This window comes from Vulpes lagopus, chromosome 2, assembly GCF_018345385.1.
Source record: "Vulpes lagopus strain Blue_001 chromosome 2, ASM1834538v1, whole genome shotgun sequence".
Taxonomy (NCBI): domain Eukaryota; kingdom Metazoa; phylum Chordata; class Mammalia; order Carnivora; family Canidae; genus Vulpes; species Vulpes lagopus.
In genome coordinates, this window is record NC_054825.1 from 103,406,043 (window position 1) to 103,424,103 (window position 18,061).

General features: G+C 44.1%; 1 long non-coding RNA gene across 1 annotated transcript in view; it reads right to left on the reverse strand.

The window, feature by feature from the left end:
* Positions 1 to 5,503: 5,503 nt before the first annotated feature.
* LOC121485409 overlaps positions 5,504 to 18,061 on the reverse strand; it is a 30,979-nt gene continuing 18,421 nt past the window's right edge. Inside the window, exon 2 of the long non-coding RNA XR_005986274.1 lies at positions 5,504 to 6,379. This is a non-coding gene — a long non-coding RNA (uncharacterized LOC121485409). The remainder of the gene's footprint in view (positions 6,380 to 18,061) is intronic.

Consider the following 18,061-nt stretch of genomic DNA (forward strand, 5'->3'; position numbering starts at 1 on the left):
CTTATCACGTTTTCACATGCCCAGTCTCCATCTGGCTGATCCCCAGCCAGCTTGCTAGGCCCAACTCACTGAGGCTCCCCCTTCCTTCTCCATTCCCTGACAACTGTCCCTAGGGTTTTCCTCATCACTCGTATTCCCTATCAGTGTTTACCTGATTACCTGTGAGTCTTTCCAACAAATCTGGAAGGTTTTGGAAGACTACGACTGTGTCTTTGCTCATCCCTGTGTTCCTAGACCCTAATACAGTATTTGGCCCACAGTAGAAAATACATGTTTGTTGAATGAATGAATGAATGAATGAATGAAGAATTAAATAAATGGTACACCCTTTCCAAACTTATAAAAAGGGTCCCAATCAAGAGCCAGCTCAGCCGCAAGGATGCTGATCTGGGGACCTGACCACCTGTTGGGGGTGAAGCTGTGACAAGCCACTGTAGAGATGGGGCAAAACCAGCCCAAGACAGCAGCAAGGGGTGGGACGCAACTCTGGCCAGTACTTTATAAGAAGATATTACAGGGCTCTTGGGTGGCTCAATCAGTAGAGCATCTGACTCTTGATTTCAGATCAGGTCATGGTGTTAGGGTCCTGGGATCAGGCCCAACGTAAGGCTCTACGCTTAGTGGAGAGTTTGCTTGAGATTCTCTCTCTCCCTCTCCCTCTGCCCCTCCTCCTTGCTTATACTCTCTAAGTAAATAAACAAATAAATAAATAAATAAATAAATAAATAAATAAAATCTTTTTAAAAATCACAAATAAGAAAAAAAAAATCACAAATAAGAAGCTATTACACTTTCCAACTGGTGCATTCCAGAAAACAATTTTTTTTCCAGCAGGTTTTTGTAACTATTGCATTCAGAATACAATTCTGGAAGGAACTGTGAAGAGCTGTGAAGGGTAGTAGCTGACCTGTTTGTTCCTGAAAAAAGGTCTCACCAGGCTCGTTATATGTATATGTACACAAATACATCAACTGGATCAAAAAGGCTTTTTCTAAAACTCTGTTTAAATATTTTATAGTAAATATAAGAAGAAGCACAGAACATTTTAAATACAAATTAAGTTGTACTTAATTTTGTTGTGAGCCTCGGGTGATTTCCTGCCCATACCTCCTTTCCCTCATACCCTGCTTGGGTAGAACTACTCGTGATGGAAGAGAAGTGTCTGGTGACCACTGTAGCCCTGGGAAATGAAGCACATGGTAGATGCAAAAGGTTTCAGAGAAGGGGGTCATGCGCTAACTATTCCTTCTACATGTAAACCATTCTTTACTCTTGACCAAAGGCCAAGGGGCACTGACTATATTACACACAGGAGGATATATATTCCCAAGCGATCATTCATTATTATAAATGACTAGAATAAAGAAAATAAGATTCTAGGTCTGCCCATTTTGGTGGCTCCTACACTGGTAGAAACTTGTCCTCCTGAACTCTAATATTTTGAAAATCCCAGGAAAGGTAGAACTACACCAGAAAGAAGCAGAAGGAAAAAAAAATTCCTATGAGCAAAGGCCAGCTCAAACCCTAGAGAGCTTCTCCCCCCTCCTAAGCACATGTTATAGAAAATAAACAATATTTTCATTTAACAACAGATGGTTCAACACTCATTGCTATGCCAGGACCTAGCAGTGAATAAATGGCTTCTCCTTCTTGGAATAAGCATCTTCTCTTTCCAGTTGGACTCTAAGCCTGGGATGAAAGGGTTTACAGAATTCTGTGTTTTCGAGTTGCCAGCACCCAGCTCACACTAGCCTTTGGGAATAAAAGCTAATACGGTATTGGCGGTGGTGATGGACAACCCAGGGGGCAGGATGCAGGGGGTTTGTAAGATACGACCAAGCAGCTAGCTTATTTCACTTATATGTATTCCACAAACAGGTTTAGTACATACTATAAAATTCAGATATTGGTGAAAGCTAGCATCCACTCATTTTATATATTTATCATTTACTGTCTCCCATGGTTCTGAGAGTTGACCGAGCTCAGCTGAGCACTTCTCGCGTGAGGTCTTCCATGCACTTCCAGGAAGTTAGTAGCTGGGGCTGGAGTCATCAGAAGGTTCAATGTGACTGGACACCCAAGACGGCTAACTCACTTGATGGGCAGTTGATGTTACCTGTTGGCTGGGAGCTCATTGCTCGGAGTAACCGCATACTACAAGCTGTACAGGACAGGTAACCTGGCCTCCACATGCTTCTCAAAGAATGCAGCTGGCTCCTGAGAGGGAGGGTCCCAAGAGGGAACATTCCAAGAGACTGGGGTATAGAAGCAACAAGATTCTTTATGACCTACCCTTGAAAGTCATAGAGTGGCACTTCAGCTGCAGCCCAGATTCAAACCAGGGACAACCAAAGAGTGCATGGTTCCTGGGAACAACTTTGGAGAAGGAAAACAAACATATATATATATATATATATATATATATATATATAAAACATTAATATATTATAACATTATAATTCAGACATTACAAACATATATATATAACAAACATATATATATGTTTATATATATGTATATATATATATATTCAGACATTACAGTGTGTTTTACATATGTTATTTCATTCACGAACGACCTAGTAGGTGGGGATAAGCATCCTTAATCTTACAGATGAGGAATCCAAAGCTCAGAGAAGCTAACATTACCTAGCAATAATTCTCTCCTGTGAATGAATTCAGAGTGTGGTCAGCTTGTGATCTGCCACGATTAACCTGAAACATTCTTCTTCAGCTCTCTCTAGAGTGCAAGGCTTTGTTCTCAGGAGTACTGTTGGAAATACGAATGAGAAAGGAGTGAAATCCCCTTTCTCCAAGAATTTTATAACCTGAGGTCCCTGGTCCCTGGCGGGCTCAATTGAAAAAGCAAGTCTCAATCTCGGAGTGATGAGTTTGAGCCCCACGTTGCAGGGTAGAAATTATTTCATTAAGTAAAACTTTTTTTTAAAAAAAACTTTTTATAATCTAGCAGAATCAGAAAATATTGAGGTAACAGTTGTTGCCGAACAAGGAAATCTCCATCTTGACAGATCCTGCTCTATCCAAACCACTGAAATTAAATGTGGGGAAATTGCCTTGAAAAACCTCCTTGCTCCTTCTTGAGCTCTTCTGAGAGATTGAAAGAAAAGGAGGAGAACAAGGAGAACAGGGTAACAAGCAAGGATGAGAATGTGGAGCCCACAAAGGAGCCACCAGGAGACTATGGAGAAGAAGGCCCCACCACCAGCACCCTCACAAGGAAGGAATTGTCAGATGTGTAAACATTTAAATGCTATTGATCGCTCTCCAAGAGGCCACGCAGACAGGGTGTATACTTGTGCTAAAGAGTGGGTTTAAGAGGCTTTTTTCCCATTCCCACTGTGGTAGGTAAGCAGCCAGATAACCCTCAACGGTTTTTCATCACATTGTTGTTCAGTCTCTCTACCTATAGGACAATAATTTTCCACTTTGTGCCCCAATCAATATGCCATCTACCACTGTTAACTCTCCACCCTAGGCTGCTCCTCCCACACAAGTATCAGAATATATATATATATTTTTTAAATACATTACAACTTGTTTAAAGTTTCAGACAAGTGAAGTCTGTGGCATCTTTGAATTCAAAGCTGTTTAGTTTTTGACAAAAAGAGAGAGGGGTGTCTACGTTCTTGCTCTCAACTGTTAAAAGCCTGAGAGTTTAGTTTTAAGAACTTGAGTCACAGTACACCTCATTTGTCCCCTTGTGTCTCGCTACTGCAGCCCTAGGTGCTTTGTATAATGCATGAGTGAACCCCGCTTAGAAATAGAAATGCATTTTCAATAAGTATTTATTATGTTGTTCTGAGCATACAGCTTTAAATTTGCCCGCTGTAGCTTGAAGCATTACACAAACTGTTGGTCTGCTGACTGCCTCTCTGGCAGCAACACACACAGAAAATAGATTGCTAAGGGTTTTTTTTTTTTTTTTCCCCTCCTCCCCCACTCCTTCCCTCTCTCCTGTTTTCTTTCTTTCTTTTTCTTTCTTTTTTTTTTTAAAAAAAAAAACCAGTCGTGAGCATTTTTTAATCTTGTGGCATTTTTAATCAACACGTATTTCCTTCCAGGACCTATGATCCTCTATTGATTCCCATTAAAATGCTTTTCTTTTCTTTGCCCCCTCTGCTGATCGAATTTCAGATCAGCCACAGGATATGCAACTAACCTTCCGGCACTACTGAACCCAACCGAGCGAGGGTGATCAAAAGGCTTGATGCATTCATTAAACATTCCCATCGCCCGGCCAGGAGCTCTAATGGAAGCTATCTCTTTGCATTGCAATTTTTTTTTTTTTTTATCCTTTTTGTCTTTTCCCCCCACCTCCAAAAAATGTTTTTCGCCTTTGATCGCGAGGGGGGAGGTGGGGGAAGAACAGGAGAACAAAAGAGACCTATCTTTTTTCCCCGGGGCTGACGTCAGTTTGATTTTACTGACAACTATTCGAGCGTGTGTAGCAGTTGGAAGCGGCCCCTAGCCCGCCCCCGCGCCCCCCCCCCACCTTCCACTTTGGGGAGAAAACAAGACTTTTCGCGGCTCCCGAGACGCGCCCTGAACATGGCCCGCTCGGGCTCCCGCTCGCTGCCCTCCCGCCCGCTCGGCAAAGGGCATTCCGGGCTCGTTGGTGTGGCACGATCTTTACTGGGGCGGAAAACACGCGGCGGGGGAGGAGCGGGCCCGGGCGCGGGCCGGGCGGGGAGAGCCCGGATCGTTCCCCCCGCCGGGGCACGGGACGCGGGCGGGCCCCCGCGAGGGCTCGGGGTCCCCGGCGGCTGCGGGGCCGCCGCGGGCGGGGCGGCGGCGCGAGGGGCCCGGGAGCGCGGAGCCGGGGCGCGGGGACCCGTCGCCCCCGCGGGCGCGCGTGCGCGGCGCTGCCCCCCACGCCCCGGCCGCGGCGGCCTCGGCGGCGCCAGCTCCCTGCTCGGCGAGCGCGGCGGCGGCGGCGGCGGCGGGCGGGCCGCAAAACCCGGGCCGGAGCCGGCGCGGACGGGGTCGGGGCGGCGCGGCGCGGCGGGCCCGGGCCGGAGCGGGAGGCGCCAGGCCTGCCCCGAGGGGCGCGCGCGGCGCGCGGCGGGCCGAGTCCGGGATCCGGCATCCGGCACCTGGCAGGGCGGCCCGCGCAGCCGCTGCGGAGTCCCCGCCCGGCCTGGGAGGAAGCGCGCCCAGGCGGGCACGGCGCGTCCACGGTTGCCGGGAGCCCGAGGATCTACAACCGACCTAAACCATTTCTGGAAAAGTCATATGTTCCGGGCTTTCGTGAAACAGTCATTACCCCTCGTCTAAATGTGGAGGGAAGTGTGCATCCATTTCAGGGGAGGGGGAAAAAGAATGTGAAGAGTGCACCGATTCCGGGAAATGTGGGTAATGGGGTTGGACCTGTGCCTGGTGTCCACCCGCTGGTCCCGTCCCCTGAGCGCACCTGGGACATTTGTTCATTAAGATAATGAAGCGCGGTGGGTGCTTGCTATCAACAAAGTACTGCGGCACATTTGTCCGGGACCAAAAGGCCAATTTTTTTTTTTTTTTTCCAAAAGGCCAATTTGAAAATGGGTCCCATACCTCGGGATCTTGACTGATGCTCTCAGGGAGAACGTGCATTCAATAAAAGTCAACCACTGTTGGCAGGACCGTGGAGGTCCGGGGCGCACCGCACCCCCATCTGCATTTCAGCGTCGACCGCACTGGACCAAAACTATGCGTTCGTCCCGTTACCTGTCTCCAGAGGCTGAAGATTCCCCGAGAGTGGATACCGCTTTGTTTTTTTTTTTTTTTTAATTTTTTTTTTTTTACTTATTTATGATAGTCACACAGAGAGCGAGAGAGAGGCAGAGACACAGGCAGAGGGAGAAGCAGGCTCCATGCACCGGGAGCCCGACGTGGGATTCGATCCTGGGTCTCCAGGATCGCGCCCTGGGCCAAAGGCAGGCGCCAAACCGCTGCGCCACCCAGGGATCCCTGGATACCGCTTTGTTCTGTGCATCTGCCCCCAGCCCTTCAGAGCGCACCATAAGTGCTCGAATAAATTTCTTTCTGAGTAAGTGCATACTGGGGATGAGAGTGAAATGCTTCGGAGCGTGGAGGAAAGAACATTTCATTTTGGCTAAGGAAAGGGGGGTCAGAGAAGGCTTCCTGCAAGAGCAGACATCTGAGCTAGACTCTGAAGACCAACAGTAAAGGCCATTCCAGATTGAGGCAATGTGAGTGAAGGAGGGAATGTGCAGTGGGGGGAAATGTGGGTGTGAGCAGGGGTAGGCCGGACACAGAAAGGGAGCCAGGAGGTTGGAGCTGGAAGGCGGTGAATGCCCAGCCATAGCGACAACGCCAGGAAAAACACGAAACATCTTGCTTGACGGTCCTAGAATATGGGCCTGCAAATATAAAATAAAGGATATGGATATATTTTTTAAAAAAGAAGAAAGAAAAAAGTCAAAAGAAGAAAAATGAGAGCATTTTACAGGAGAATTTCCGAAAAATCATATGAAACCAAAAATAAATGCCACGGGAAATCCCTCTGCTTAAGACTCTGGGAACAAAAATATCTTGATAGCATTTGGGGGGGGGTTCTGTATAGAAGAGGGAGAGAAGAGAGGTAACAATGGACCATAACACTATTTCTTATTGGTGAAGGCATGAATTAGTTAAAAATGTAAAAGGATTCTAGACATCACTAGTAAGAAATAAATGGAGCTCAAAATAAGAGAACAGTGATCATTTGAAAACAAGACAAATGTTGGTCATTAAGGAATTCTATATTGTGGTACCGTCAATAGAATATTATGCAGCCATTAAAAGTGAAGTATATTTATTAGGGAGATAGTCACAACATATTGTGTGAAGAAGCAAGTTACGAGTCAGAATGTCTGGAAGGACATATCTAAAATGTTAGTGGGGTTGCCTGGGCGGCTCAGTTGGCTAAGTGTGAGACTTGATTTCAGCTCAGGTCATGATCTCAGGGTTGTGAGATCCAGCCAGCGTGCAGCTCTGTGCTCAGTGTGGAGTCTGCTTGTCCCTCTCCTGCCCCCTCTGCTCCTCCCCCTGCTTGTACAACAGGCACACATTCGCTTGCTCTTAAATAAATAAATAAATAAATAAATAAATAAATAAATAAAATCTTTTTTAAAATAAAAAATAAGAATAAAATGTTAGTTTTTCTCTCTAAATGTATTGATTATTAGTCATTTTTACTTTCTCCTTTAAATCTGTATTGTCTGAATTTTAGCAATGATCAGTTATTACGTTCTAATTCAAAAATAAACACACGATTGAATCGAGTTTTAATCTTTTGGAAATGTCTGTGGATCTTTCTGATGAGACTCAAGTGATGTGTGTAGCATTGGAAATCCATGGCATGTGGAAAGGAGACAAGCTCTGGAGTCAGACTGACCTGAGAGCTGCACAAGATGCCATTTTTTTAATTCCCTGTGCTATCTGGCTCAAGCTACTTCAAGACCTATCTGGATGCAATAACTTCATCTGTGAAATGAAGATGTAATAGTATGTACCTAACAGCATTGTTGTGAACACTGGATTTAATGGCTGTAATATGCTTAGCACTGCCCCTGGCCCCGGGGAGGTGGTCTGTAAGTGGAAGCTTTCCTGGAGGAAAAAGAGCAGAGGCTTTAGAAAACACCTTTCTTATCAGATCCTCCTCTGCTGCCCTGGTAGCCATTAGAGCTGCCTATAAATATTCCCTCTCTCCCTCTCAGATAGTAAGACTATACTTCCTCACCTACTTGAAGTTAGGAGTGGCCATGTGACAGGCCCTAGCCAACAAAATGAACAGAAGGAACATGTGTTACCAGTAAGCGTTTTGCCATGTTCTCTTTATCCATCTGCCGTGACAAACAGCAATTTCCAGGCAGTGGCTGCTCTGTCTGCCCAGATCCCAGACTGAGGAGAAGCAGAGACCCGTGCCTCTTGATAGACATATAGCATGAGTGAGAAGGAAACCCTTGTTGTTGCAAGCCACTAAGATTTGGGGGCTGTTTGTCACAAAGCCTAATGTAACTAATGCTGACAAACACAGCCACTTCCCCATTTTGTGACCTTGGCAAAGTTACTAAACCTCTCCAAGTTTCCACTTCGTCCCCTGTAAAATGTAGATTTTAATATTCCCATTCCATAGATTGGTAGAGAAAACAAATTAATGTCCAAAGTGCTAGGCCTTGCATCTGGTAGATACCCGTGAAACACTAGGGACTCTTATACTCTCACCACAGGGACTTATCCTGTCTGTTAAATGGGAGCAGGCATCAATACCGAGGTGGTCCGCTGATGCTTGCACATTGTCTTTCTATCACTGAGTATCCTCTTACTGCAGCCATATAAAGATATTTACTCGTACATGAATAAGAGATAGCAGGGTCAATGTAGGTAAGAAAAGTCATTCAAATATTATTGATAATCTCCTTTTTGTCCTTGAAGAAATGCCAAGTGACTAGTAGAGTCAGCAGTCACATGACCAATAGGTCACATCCCTGCTATGACAGTCAAGGTGGGAAGGAGGGGGTTTAGAACACAGAAAGATTCCCGTGATCCTCTGGGTCACAGATAAAGTCATTCATGTGAATGTGATTTAGAGCAGTGGTTATAAGGACGGTGACCACCAATTTCTTCTAGTATAAAACCAGTTTCTTATCATCTCAGAGCCTTAAAAACACGGAGGTCTGTAATACAAGAGACAGAAAGAGTTGTGTGTCTGGGTTCTTCTAATGCTCTGTATGCTTCACTGCTTAGATTGAGGAGTGAGAAGATCATGTGGCCACAAAAAAATCTGATTTTCAGTGCATAGAAAGGCTTTGTTTCTGTTGCTACATAATCAGGAAGCCTCATGATTCTGCCAGAAAATGAACAGTCCTCTGAGGATGTTTGGGCACGAGGCCAGACACCTCAAAGAATCCAGAAGGAGTGTGAAGTGTGGCTCTTCTCCCCAGTTGGGCTCAGCAGGGGGTATCATAGCACCTTCCCAATTTGAAAGGGGAGGTAAGCCCAACAAAATTCTCAGGCGACACACAATGGGGCCTCTATTACCTGCATTTCAGTTACTGGAGGCTAATGTTAAATGAGGCACTCAGAAAACCTCTTCACTACCTCTAAGAAAGAGTAGCATGTAACAATAAGAGTAAAAAGTAATGAATAGTCCTATCTTTACATTTGCAGGGTATTTTACAGTGAACCAAGTGTTTTCCCATATATTTATTCATTTCATCCTTATCATGAAAGGATCAACCAAGCAATAGAGTGATGCCGCTCCTGTTGTACCTCTACTTGACTAGCTGAAAAGCATAGGGTCTTTCAAGACTAAGCATTTCACCAATACAGAAGGCAGCAGCAGAGGTAGAAGAAAGGCAGAAAGTTAGTTCTGGGACTTGGCCGCCCATCTGAAATAAAGATCGCCAAGCAGTCTTCCTATGAGTTACCATAATAGGAGCATGCAATTTCTATTTCCATCAAGGCCAAAAAGAAGCCACTTCTCCATTTCCAACATCATTATGCAGAGCCACGTGTTAATGACCACATCCTTGGGTTGCTTCCTACCTTCTACCTCCGCACATGCCCTCCTATCTTCCAAACTGATGCCTGGCTCATCTTCCTAAGCATCACTTTCATGTCACTTGCTCATGGGAAGATCTCTGGTGCCTACATACAAGCCCCTCAGCCCATGACACAGATCTTCTGTTGTCCAGCTGATCCCATTCTACCACCCGCTAGTCAGATGTCCATTTCCTAGCTGGAAGGCCCTTCCTTCCCCTGTCACAAATCAAAATTCTACACACAAGGCCGGCAGATGTCATATCCTCCACGGAAATGTCACAACACCTGCAACTGACAAAAGTTTTTCCACAACCCTGAATTACAGTCAGTTTTCCACCCTTCAGGACAGCCATCTTCAAAGCAGATACACCTATTCCTCTAGGGCTGACTACAGCCTTCCAAAGAAATGTACTCTCAAGGATATTTGGAAAAAAAAAAAAAGGATATTTGGAAGGAAGGCAACATGAATATCTTCAAATTCAACATATGCCTTTCATCAAATAACCCTGCCCTCCTCTCACAATGGCTCTTCCCTCGGTTTACAAAAGAAAGATGTCCCTTTCTGTCTCTTTTTAAAAGATTTTATTTAGTTAGTTATTTGAGAGAGAGAAAGAGTGAGAGGAGGGGAAGAGGGACAGGGAAAGAGAGAATCTCAAGCAGACTCCTCACTGGGCTCCATCACTGGGCTCCATCTCATGACTCTGAGATCCTGACCTGAGCTGAAATCAAGAGTTGGACACTCAACTGACTGAGCCACTGGCCTTCAGAAAGCTGTCCCTCTCTCTTACTCCCAATTCTACTGGAGTGCCTTGCTGGCGGGGGAGGGGGGTTAAAAATCCTCTCCTGGGCACCAAGTAAAGGAAAAATGGAGAATACTGGTGTAGGTGTTGGGGAGGTGAATGATTATAAGGACCATGCATTTGTTTGCTAGAGCTACAGGAACAAAGAACCACAAACAAATGGCTCCATAAAGGAAATTTATTGTCTCACAGTTCTGGAGGCTACAACTCCAAGATCAAAGTGTGGACTGGGTTGGTTCCTTTTCAGGGCTGAGAGGAAAGGATCCATTCCGGGATCCTTGGCTTATACATGGCCATCTCCTCTCTGTGTCTTCACATCCTCTTCTCTCTGTGCATGTCTGCTTCTCTGTCCAAATTTTCCCTTTTTATAAAGACACCAGTCATAGTGCATTAGGGCCCACCCTAATGACCTCATCTTAACTAATTAGATCTGCAACAATGTTTTCAAGTAAGATCACGTTTGGAGGAATTAGGGGTTAGGACTTCAACATATAAAGATTTATTTATTTATTCATTCAGAGAGAGAGAGATAGGCAGAGAGAGAAGCAGGCTCCATGCAGGGAGCCCGACGTGGGACTCGATCCCGGGTCTCCAGGATCACGCCCTGGGCCGCAGGCGGCGCCAAACCGCTGTGCCACCGGGGCTGCCCCAGCATCATCTATCTTATTAAGAAATGCAAACTTCCAATAAAACTTTACTTTCAATGTTAGTATTTATCAAAACTGTATATTCATTTAGGTTGTTTTGATCAATTGTGCAATACTAGTAATGATAACTCACCTCAGGAATCACTTAGAGCCTATGGTCGTAGGAATTTTAAAGTGTATAAATTTTAATTTTTATACTATGTTTGACAGATAAAAATGTGAGGGATACTCAGTAAAAGATGTCCAATCATAAAGATATTAGCATAAAATTCTGAAGGGGAAGTAAAATGTATACAGAATTTCAAAGAGAAAAACAGCAATAGGCAATTTTTGCTTGCTAAGATGACCTTGTTTGTGTATTTCTTTCTTTCTTTTTTTTTTTTTTTTTTAATTTTTAAGTAATCCCTACACCCAAGGTCAGGTTCAAACTCACAAACCTGAGATCAAGAGTCACACGCTCCTCCGACTGAGCCAGCCAGGCGCCCTATTTGTGTATTTCTTAAACAGATGATGACAAATAACAAGCTGTTCTAAGATCTGGATTCCATTTGGATGCATTTAAGACAGTGATGTTTCATTTAAAAATGTCAATATTTACAATATGCTGGGGATTATGTTCTTTGAAACTATTTAAATTTATAATCTTATTATAAATATCAATTTTTATTTTTATTTTTTAAAAAATATTTTATTTATTTATTCATGAGGGACACAGAGAGAGAGGCAGAGACACAGGTAGAGGGAGAAGCAGGCTCCGCCCAGGGAGCCTTATGAGGGACTCGATCCCAGAACCCAGAGATCACACCCTGAGCTGAAGGCAGGCACTCAACTGCTGAGCGACCCACACGTCCGTAAATATCAATTTTTAAATGTGCAAAGAAGAGCATAGTTTTCTAAACTATTTTAGGGTCCTTGAGCAAAACCTTTAAAGATCAATTTGGTATATGGGGCCAAATTTTATATTGTCCTTTAGGTGTCTGAGTGTCTCAGGGAATATATAAGATATGATTTTCTAGAGCTCATTGTCAATCCAAGGAGATCAACTGAATTTAGATCTTGACCTAGTGTTGTCATAATTTCCACTCACAAATGGAATGGTGGAACTGGATGCATGTTGGCAATTTTTGATTCCTTTCTGAGGGACAGCATGGTGGCGTGAAAAGTTCATGGTCTTAAACCACAATGAGATACCACATCACACCCATAGGACAGCTATTGTCAGAAAAAGAAGGAGAAGAGAAGGAGGAAGGGGAGGAGGAGGAAAGAAATAAAGTGCTGGTGAGGATGTGGAACCTTTGTGCAGTGCTGATGGGAATTTAAAGTGGGGCAGTATGGCAGTTCCTCAAAATATTAAATATAAAATTACTGTATGACCCAACAATTCCACTTCTGAGTATATACCTGAAAGAACTGAAAGCAGGGATTCAAATAGATATTTGTGTACCAATGTTCATAGTATTATTCACAATAGCCAAAGGAGGAAGCAACCGATATGCCCATTAACAGAAAAATAAACAAAACATGGCACTTTGGGGTGCGACTGGGTGGCTCAGTCCATTAAGCTTCCAACTCTTGATTTCAGCTCAGGTCCTGATCTTAGGGTGGTGGGATCAAGCCCCTCATTGGGCTCTGCACCTAATGTGAAATCTGCTTGCCCCTCTCTCTCCTCATCTGTCCCCCAATCCAAATAAATAAATAAAATATTTAAAAACACACAAAGACATGGTATATACACAAGATGGAGTATTATTCAGCCTTTTAAAAAGAGACTCTGACATCAGCAACAATGTGGATGAATCTTGAGGCCATCATGCTAAGTGAAATAAGTCAGGCACCAAAAGACCATATAGTATGATTCCACTTATATAGGGAATCTAGAGCTGTGAAATTCATAGAGATGGAAAGTAGAAGGATGCTTTCCAGGTGCTGGAGGGAGAGGGGAATAGGGAGTTATTGTCTAATAGTATTATGTTTAACATTAATATTAGTGTAACATTATTGTTTAATGGGTACACAGTTTCAGTTCTGAAGGATGAAGAAAGTTCTAGAGACATATGGTGGTGGCAGTTACACAATAATGTGAATATAACTTAACGTTGCTGAACTGTAATTGCAAAACAGGTAAAATGAGGGGCACCTGCCTGGCTCAGTCAGAAGACCATGAGACTTGGGACATCTGGGTGGCTCAGATGGTGGAGCGTCTGCCTTCAGCTCATGATCTCGGGGTCCTGGGATCGAGCCCCGCATCAGGATCCCTGCTCATTGGGGAGCCTGACTTCTCTCTCTCCGTCGGGCCCTCCCTCCTCCCACTCATTCTCACACACTCTCTCTCCCTATGTGTCTCTCTCTCTCTCAAATAAATAAATAAAATCTTTAGAAAAAGAAGAAGAGCATGAGACTCTTGATCTTGGGGTCGTGAGTTCAAACCCCATGTTGGGTATGGAGATTACTTAAATAAATAAAACTTTAGAAAATAGTTAAAATGAAAAATTTTATGGTATGTGTATTTTACCACAATTTTTTAAAAATATGTGGTCTTTGGACTCAGAAAAACCTAAGTTCAAATCCAAAACATCTGTTAGGTATGTGACCTTGAACAGGTTGTCCTCTGAGTCCCAAAAAGGAAATGAGAATGCTTAATCTGGAGGAGTGTTGAAAGAATGAAGACATAAAGGAATCTGTAGTGGATGCTGGGGTGTGCCACCCAGACACCCTCTTCAGGAGTGAGCTGTCACAGCTCCAGCTGGGATGTCAGCTGCAAACCTCTCAGGCATTGGCCCCCACGGGGTTGCCTAGCCCAGGTCTGTAACCCCTCTTGGGAGACATCAGCTGGCTAAGGCCAGCTTACAAGGTCCAGCCCTTTGCCTCAGTTTGGGAAAACTCTAAAGAATCATCCCAACCTTAGGGCCTGCAGAAGGTCGGGTGAGATCTTTGTGGGTCATGCACGCTTAGACTCTACCCAATCCAGCTTCTCTCACATTCCAGGCCAAGAGAGACCATCTCCTGTGTGCTGATCTGCATCTCAGAGTCAGTGTCCAGGTAACTCTCACCTGCTCACAATTTCCTGAGAGCTTCTCAACATCCTCAGAATGAAACCCAAAAAGCTTATCATTTCCCTCAAAGCCCTACGTAGCTTAGTGATTTACCTATCTCTCCTCCTTCTTCCGCAACCTCCTCCTCCCTAGCCCATCCCTGCCATACAGAGCCTTTGGGTATACCACACTCATCTCACACTTGCTTTTCCCCCTACCTGGGACACTCCTCCTCCCAGCTGTGCATAGCTCACTCCATCCCTCTAGAGAGGCCTGCCCCAAAAGGTCCCCTACAGGGCCATCTGGCTATCTCAGTCCGTAGGGGTGAGCTCCATGTTTGGTGGGGAGATTACTTTTTAAAAATAAAGTAAAATGTTCCCTACCCACTCCAGAATCTCGCTCTATCCCTTTACCCTGCTCTACTGTTCTCCCTAGCATTTACCATTACCTGAAATGACATTGCGTATTCAGTTGCTTATAACCACTAGAATGTAGTTCCCCCAAAGGCAGGAATTTCCTCTTCCTCAGGACCTGTGGTATTCTTAATAACTAGAAGGCCCAGCACATAATAGGCACTCAAGTAACATTTATGGAAAGAATTTAAGAACATTTGTGGAAAGAATTCATGAATCGGAGATAATGTACACTGAGCATGTAAGTCAGGGCACAGCACAAGTCAAGGGCTCAATAGATGGTACCTATTATTTTGTCATATTTCTTGTCTGTCCACCTCAGCCAGTGAGTGTCATATACCGTTTTAGAGTGCTAGGTCCCAAATCACTCAATAAATAAATACTTTTTAACTGGACTTGATTTGTTCTAAAGCCAGGGGTGAGGGAGGACTACTGGAAAGATCATTCTTGCCCAGGCTGGCCAGCTGGTTCTACTTCATTTGATTGGCCAAGATTCTATCACACACAATAGGTCTCTATTAAAAAGTAATTGTGATCAGATTCAGTCCATCGCTTCCCAAGGAGAGAAGACAGGCTTCCAGCAAAATCGTCCTGGCCACTCTCAGAGACAGAGGGTTTCTCGGAGGCCCCGTGTGACATTTCTTCATTTGAATTACCAAATATTGCTAATATTATTCAATAATCTTTTAGAAACTATAAAAAGGGAGGTAATGGATGTGAACTCTGCCCCCAAAACACTTAAATTCCAAACTTGTCAGAGCAGAAGAGAAAAGAGAGGCTTCATTATTTCTCACCTGTTCCCTGCCCTGTTCCCTTCACCCTCAGCAATTTCCCCCTTCTCCTGAGCTCTGTTCTCTCAGGTCTGACAGGAATACGCTGCCTGGTATTCCTATCGGTTTGACATCCCACATTCTTGGCTGTGCAGTGACAGTGCACTTTATGAATTGTATGGCACACAGTATTTCCTGCTTTGCCATAGTCAAGGAGTGGGAATACATATGTACAATTTAAATGCTGTTCCCATGAAAGCAGACTTCAGAATGCCATGTAGAACTTGGTGACAATTCTCAGTTCTTCCTCCCTTCTTTTGCAGGTTCAAGAAAACCGTGGTGTCCTCACCACAAGGAGTACACACAAAGGCAGGGAAGGCTGGCGACAGCCATGAGCCAGGCACCATGCTAGGGAAATACATGTTCATTTTGTAACTGAATCCACACCGCAGCACTTTGAGGTAGGTATTATCCTCAATTTACAGATGAGGTAAGAGGCTGGAGAGATGAAGTAATGTACATTGGGTCACCCAGATGGCAAGTCATAAATCAAGAATTGCATTAAGCTTTCCCTGATTCCAAAGACTTGTTTTGCCTAAGACTTTGCCACATTGCCATATACCCTGAGTCTGGTTCTTTACTTCCTGGGGCCCAATCTCAGGTTTCCTCCTTAAGAGCTCCTACTCTACCCGGGATCCTATTTGGAAAAACAAATATATATATATAATGTTTACTACAAAACTGTAAGTTTTGGGCACTATATATAGTGCCCTACCAGATTAAAAATACTATAAAGCCACAATAGATAAAGCAGAATGGCAAGCTGTGGGACAAAAGAGTTCAGAAATAAACTCAGACATAGGATAAAGGGAGCATTTCAAGTCCTTTCGAGTGGAAGAAAAAAATAAATTTTTCTAAAATGGGTTTTAGGAAAACTGGATAGCCTGACAACAAGTATTGGTAATGTGTACGATGCATCATACAGTTAGAGATGACACATCCTGTCCAGCCCCTCCAAGGGACTGCCGAGAAGAGTCAGAATAACTTTCTGAGTTCCAGACTTTTTTTTTAAGTAGGCTCCAAGCACAGTGTAGGGCTTGAACTCCTGACCCTGAGACCAAGAGTCCCATGCTCTACTGACTGAACCAGCCAGGTTCTTAGCACTTAGGCCTTTGTAAAATCTCTGGTCTCTAGAGCGCTCTCATCTTAATTCCTTGCACAGTCTCCAGCAAGACTTTATAGGGACACCGAGGCTCAGACAGGTTGGGTTCATAGCTGGCCTGGTGCATAAAACTCAAGCGCAGGGCTTCCTGAGCCCTGTGCAGCCCTCGACTATCCCCCCAACTCTGTACAGTCTCTCCCCTCCGGGCCCTCACTTCCATACCCACACGATTTAAACAGTGCAAAACAAATAACATCACTACATTAACATTGACACAATAACTATGTTCATTTCTCCCTATCCCCATGCAGTCTTTGTCCATAGCACACGTATTTTTACATAATTGCAATCATAGTTTAATTAAAATTTAGTGGCCCCTTTTCCCACTTAATATTGTAGCCGAAGTCCCCGATGCTGTTTACAGTTTTATAGCAAATGACTAATGTCCATCTTTACTGTCTCTTACACGCTCGTCTTCTCTAATGCCATCCATGTAAATCTCCCTCTCTAATCCAATTGATCTTAAATGAATTTCTTTCACATGAGTGAGTGTGGGTCCTTGTGTTCCTCTTTTCAGGCGGCCATTTATCTCCTTTCGCTCAAAGAGACATCTCGTCTCTTTTCCCAAACCCTGGGTAACTTCACAGATTGTGTTTGGATTCCTCTGCTTTCAGTCTCTCTGTTGTGGGTGAACGTCGGGGAGCTCTTCTGCAGGCTTTTGCCCGGGTGTAAGCAGCAGAAGGGGGCGTCTGTTGCCTTCTGGGAGTCTATGACCATTGCATTCCTAGTAGGGATTCACTCTGCACTCCTTTTTTTAACCTGTGGCTTCTCAATTTAGCTTCCTTAGGACAGTCATCACTACCAGTATGATTCACCCCCATGGTTTCCTCCCAGGCCAGGGAGAAATTTCAAGCTGAACATTTTCATCACCGTTATGTATACAGTATGATTCATGGAGAACAGACTCTGCTTAGAGTATTAAATAAGTCATTGTTTTCAATCATTCACACTGTGTGTTAAGAAAGAGAGACATTCTGCATATGCAATGTTCTAGTCCCTCCATTTCAGCAGATAAAAATGGCCTCATGGAAACATACCCTGACTTGACTGGTCTTTGGAAAGGAGTAGATGGGGAAGAGACATGGAAGTATAATGAGAGACATGGAAAAGATACATTTTGGGGTTAGTGTCTGTCCTGAATGCTCCATGAAGTCAAGTTCAGTCCACTTAAAAGTGTTATGAGGACTTAACAAGGCAGTTCTTGAGTAGTATGTCAATAAACACCTACTGAACGTCTACACACTACTCTGTTAGCTCTCCAAAGGAAATTCACTGTCCCTGCTCTCAAGAAATTGATTCTCTACACCAAATTGTCTGGCTGAAAAGCACGCTGGCCAGATCCGCCAAAAGAGGGTGATATAATAAGAGGGTTGTGATATTTTTGCAAAAGGTTGGTTTTGATCAGGCTTATAACTGTGAAGCACTTTTACTTCATTAAAATGGAGATAATGAAGCTACAGAATAATAGTGACAACAGTAATAATAACAGAGAGGGGCTATTATAATTTGGTTGTGTTTTCAGACATCTAATTGTAAAACATTTGTGCAGGGGGAAGAATAAAAATGAGTGTTTGTCTAAGAACAAATGCAACTGTTTTCTTTTTTGTCATTGAGGAGCCTTTTCTGGGGAAA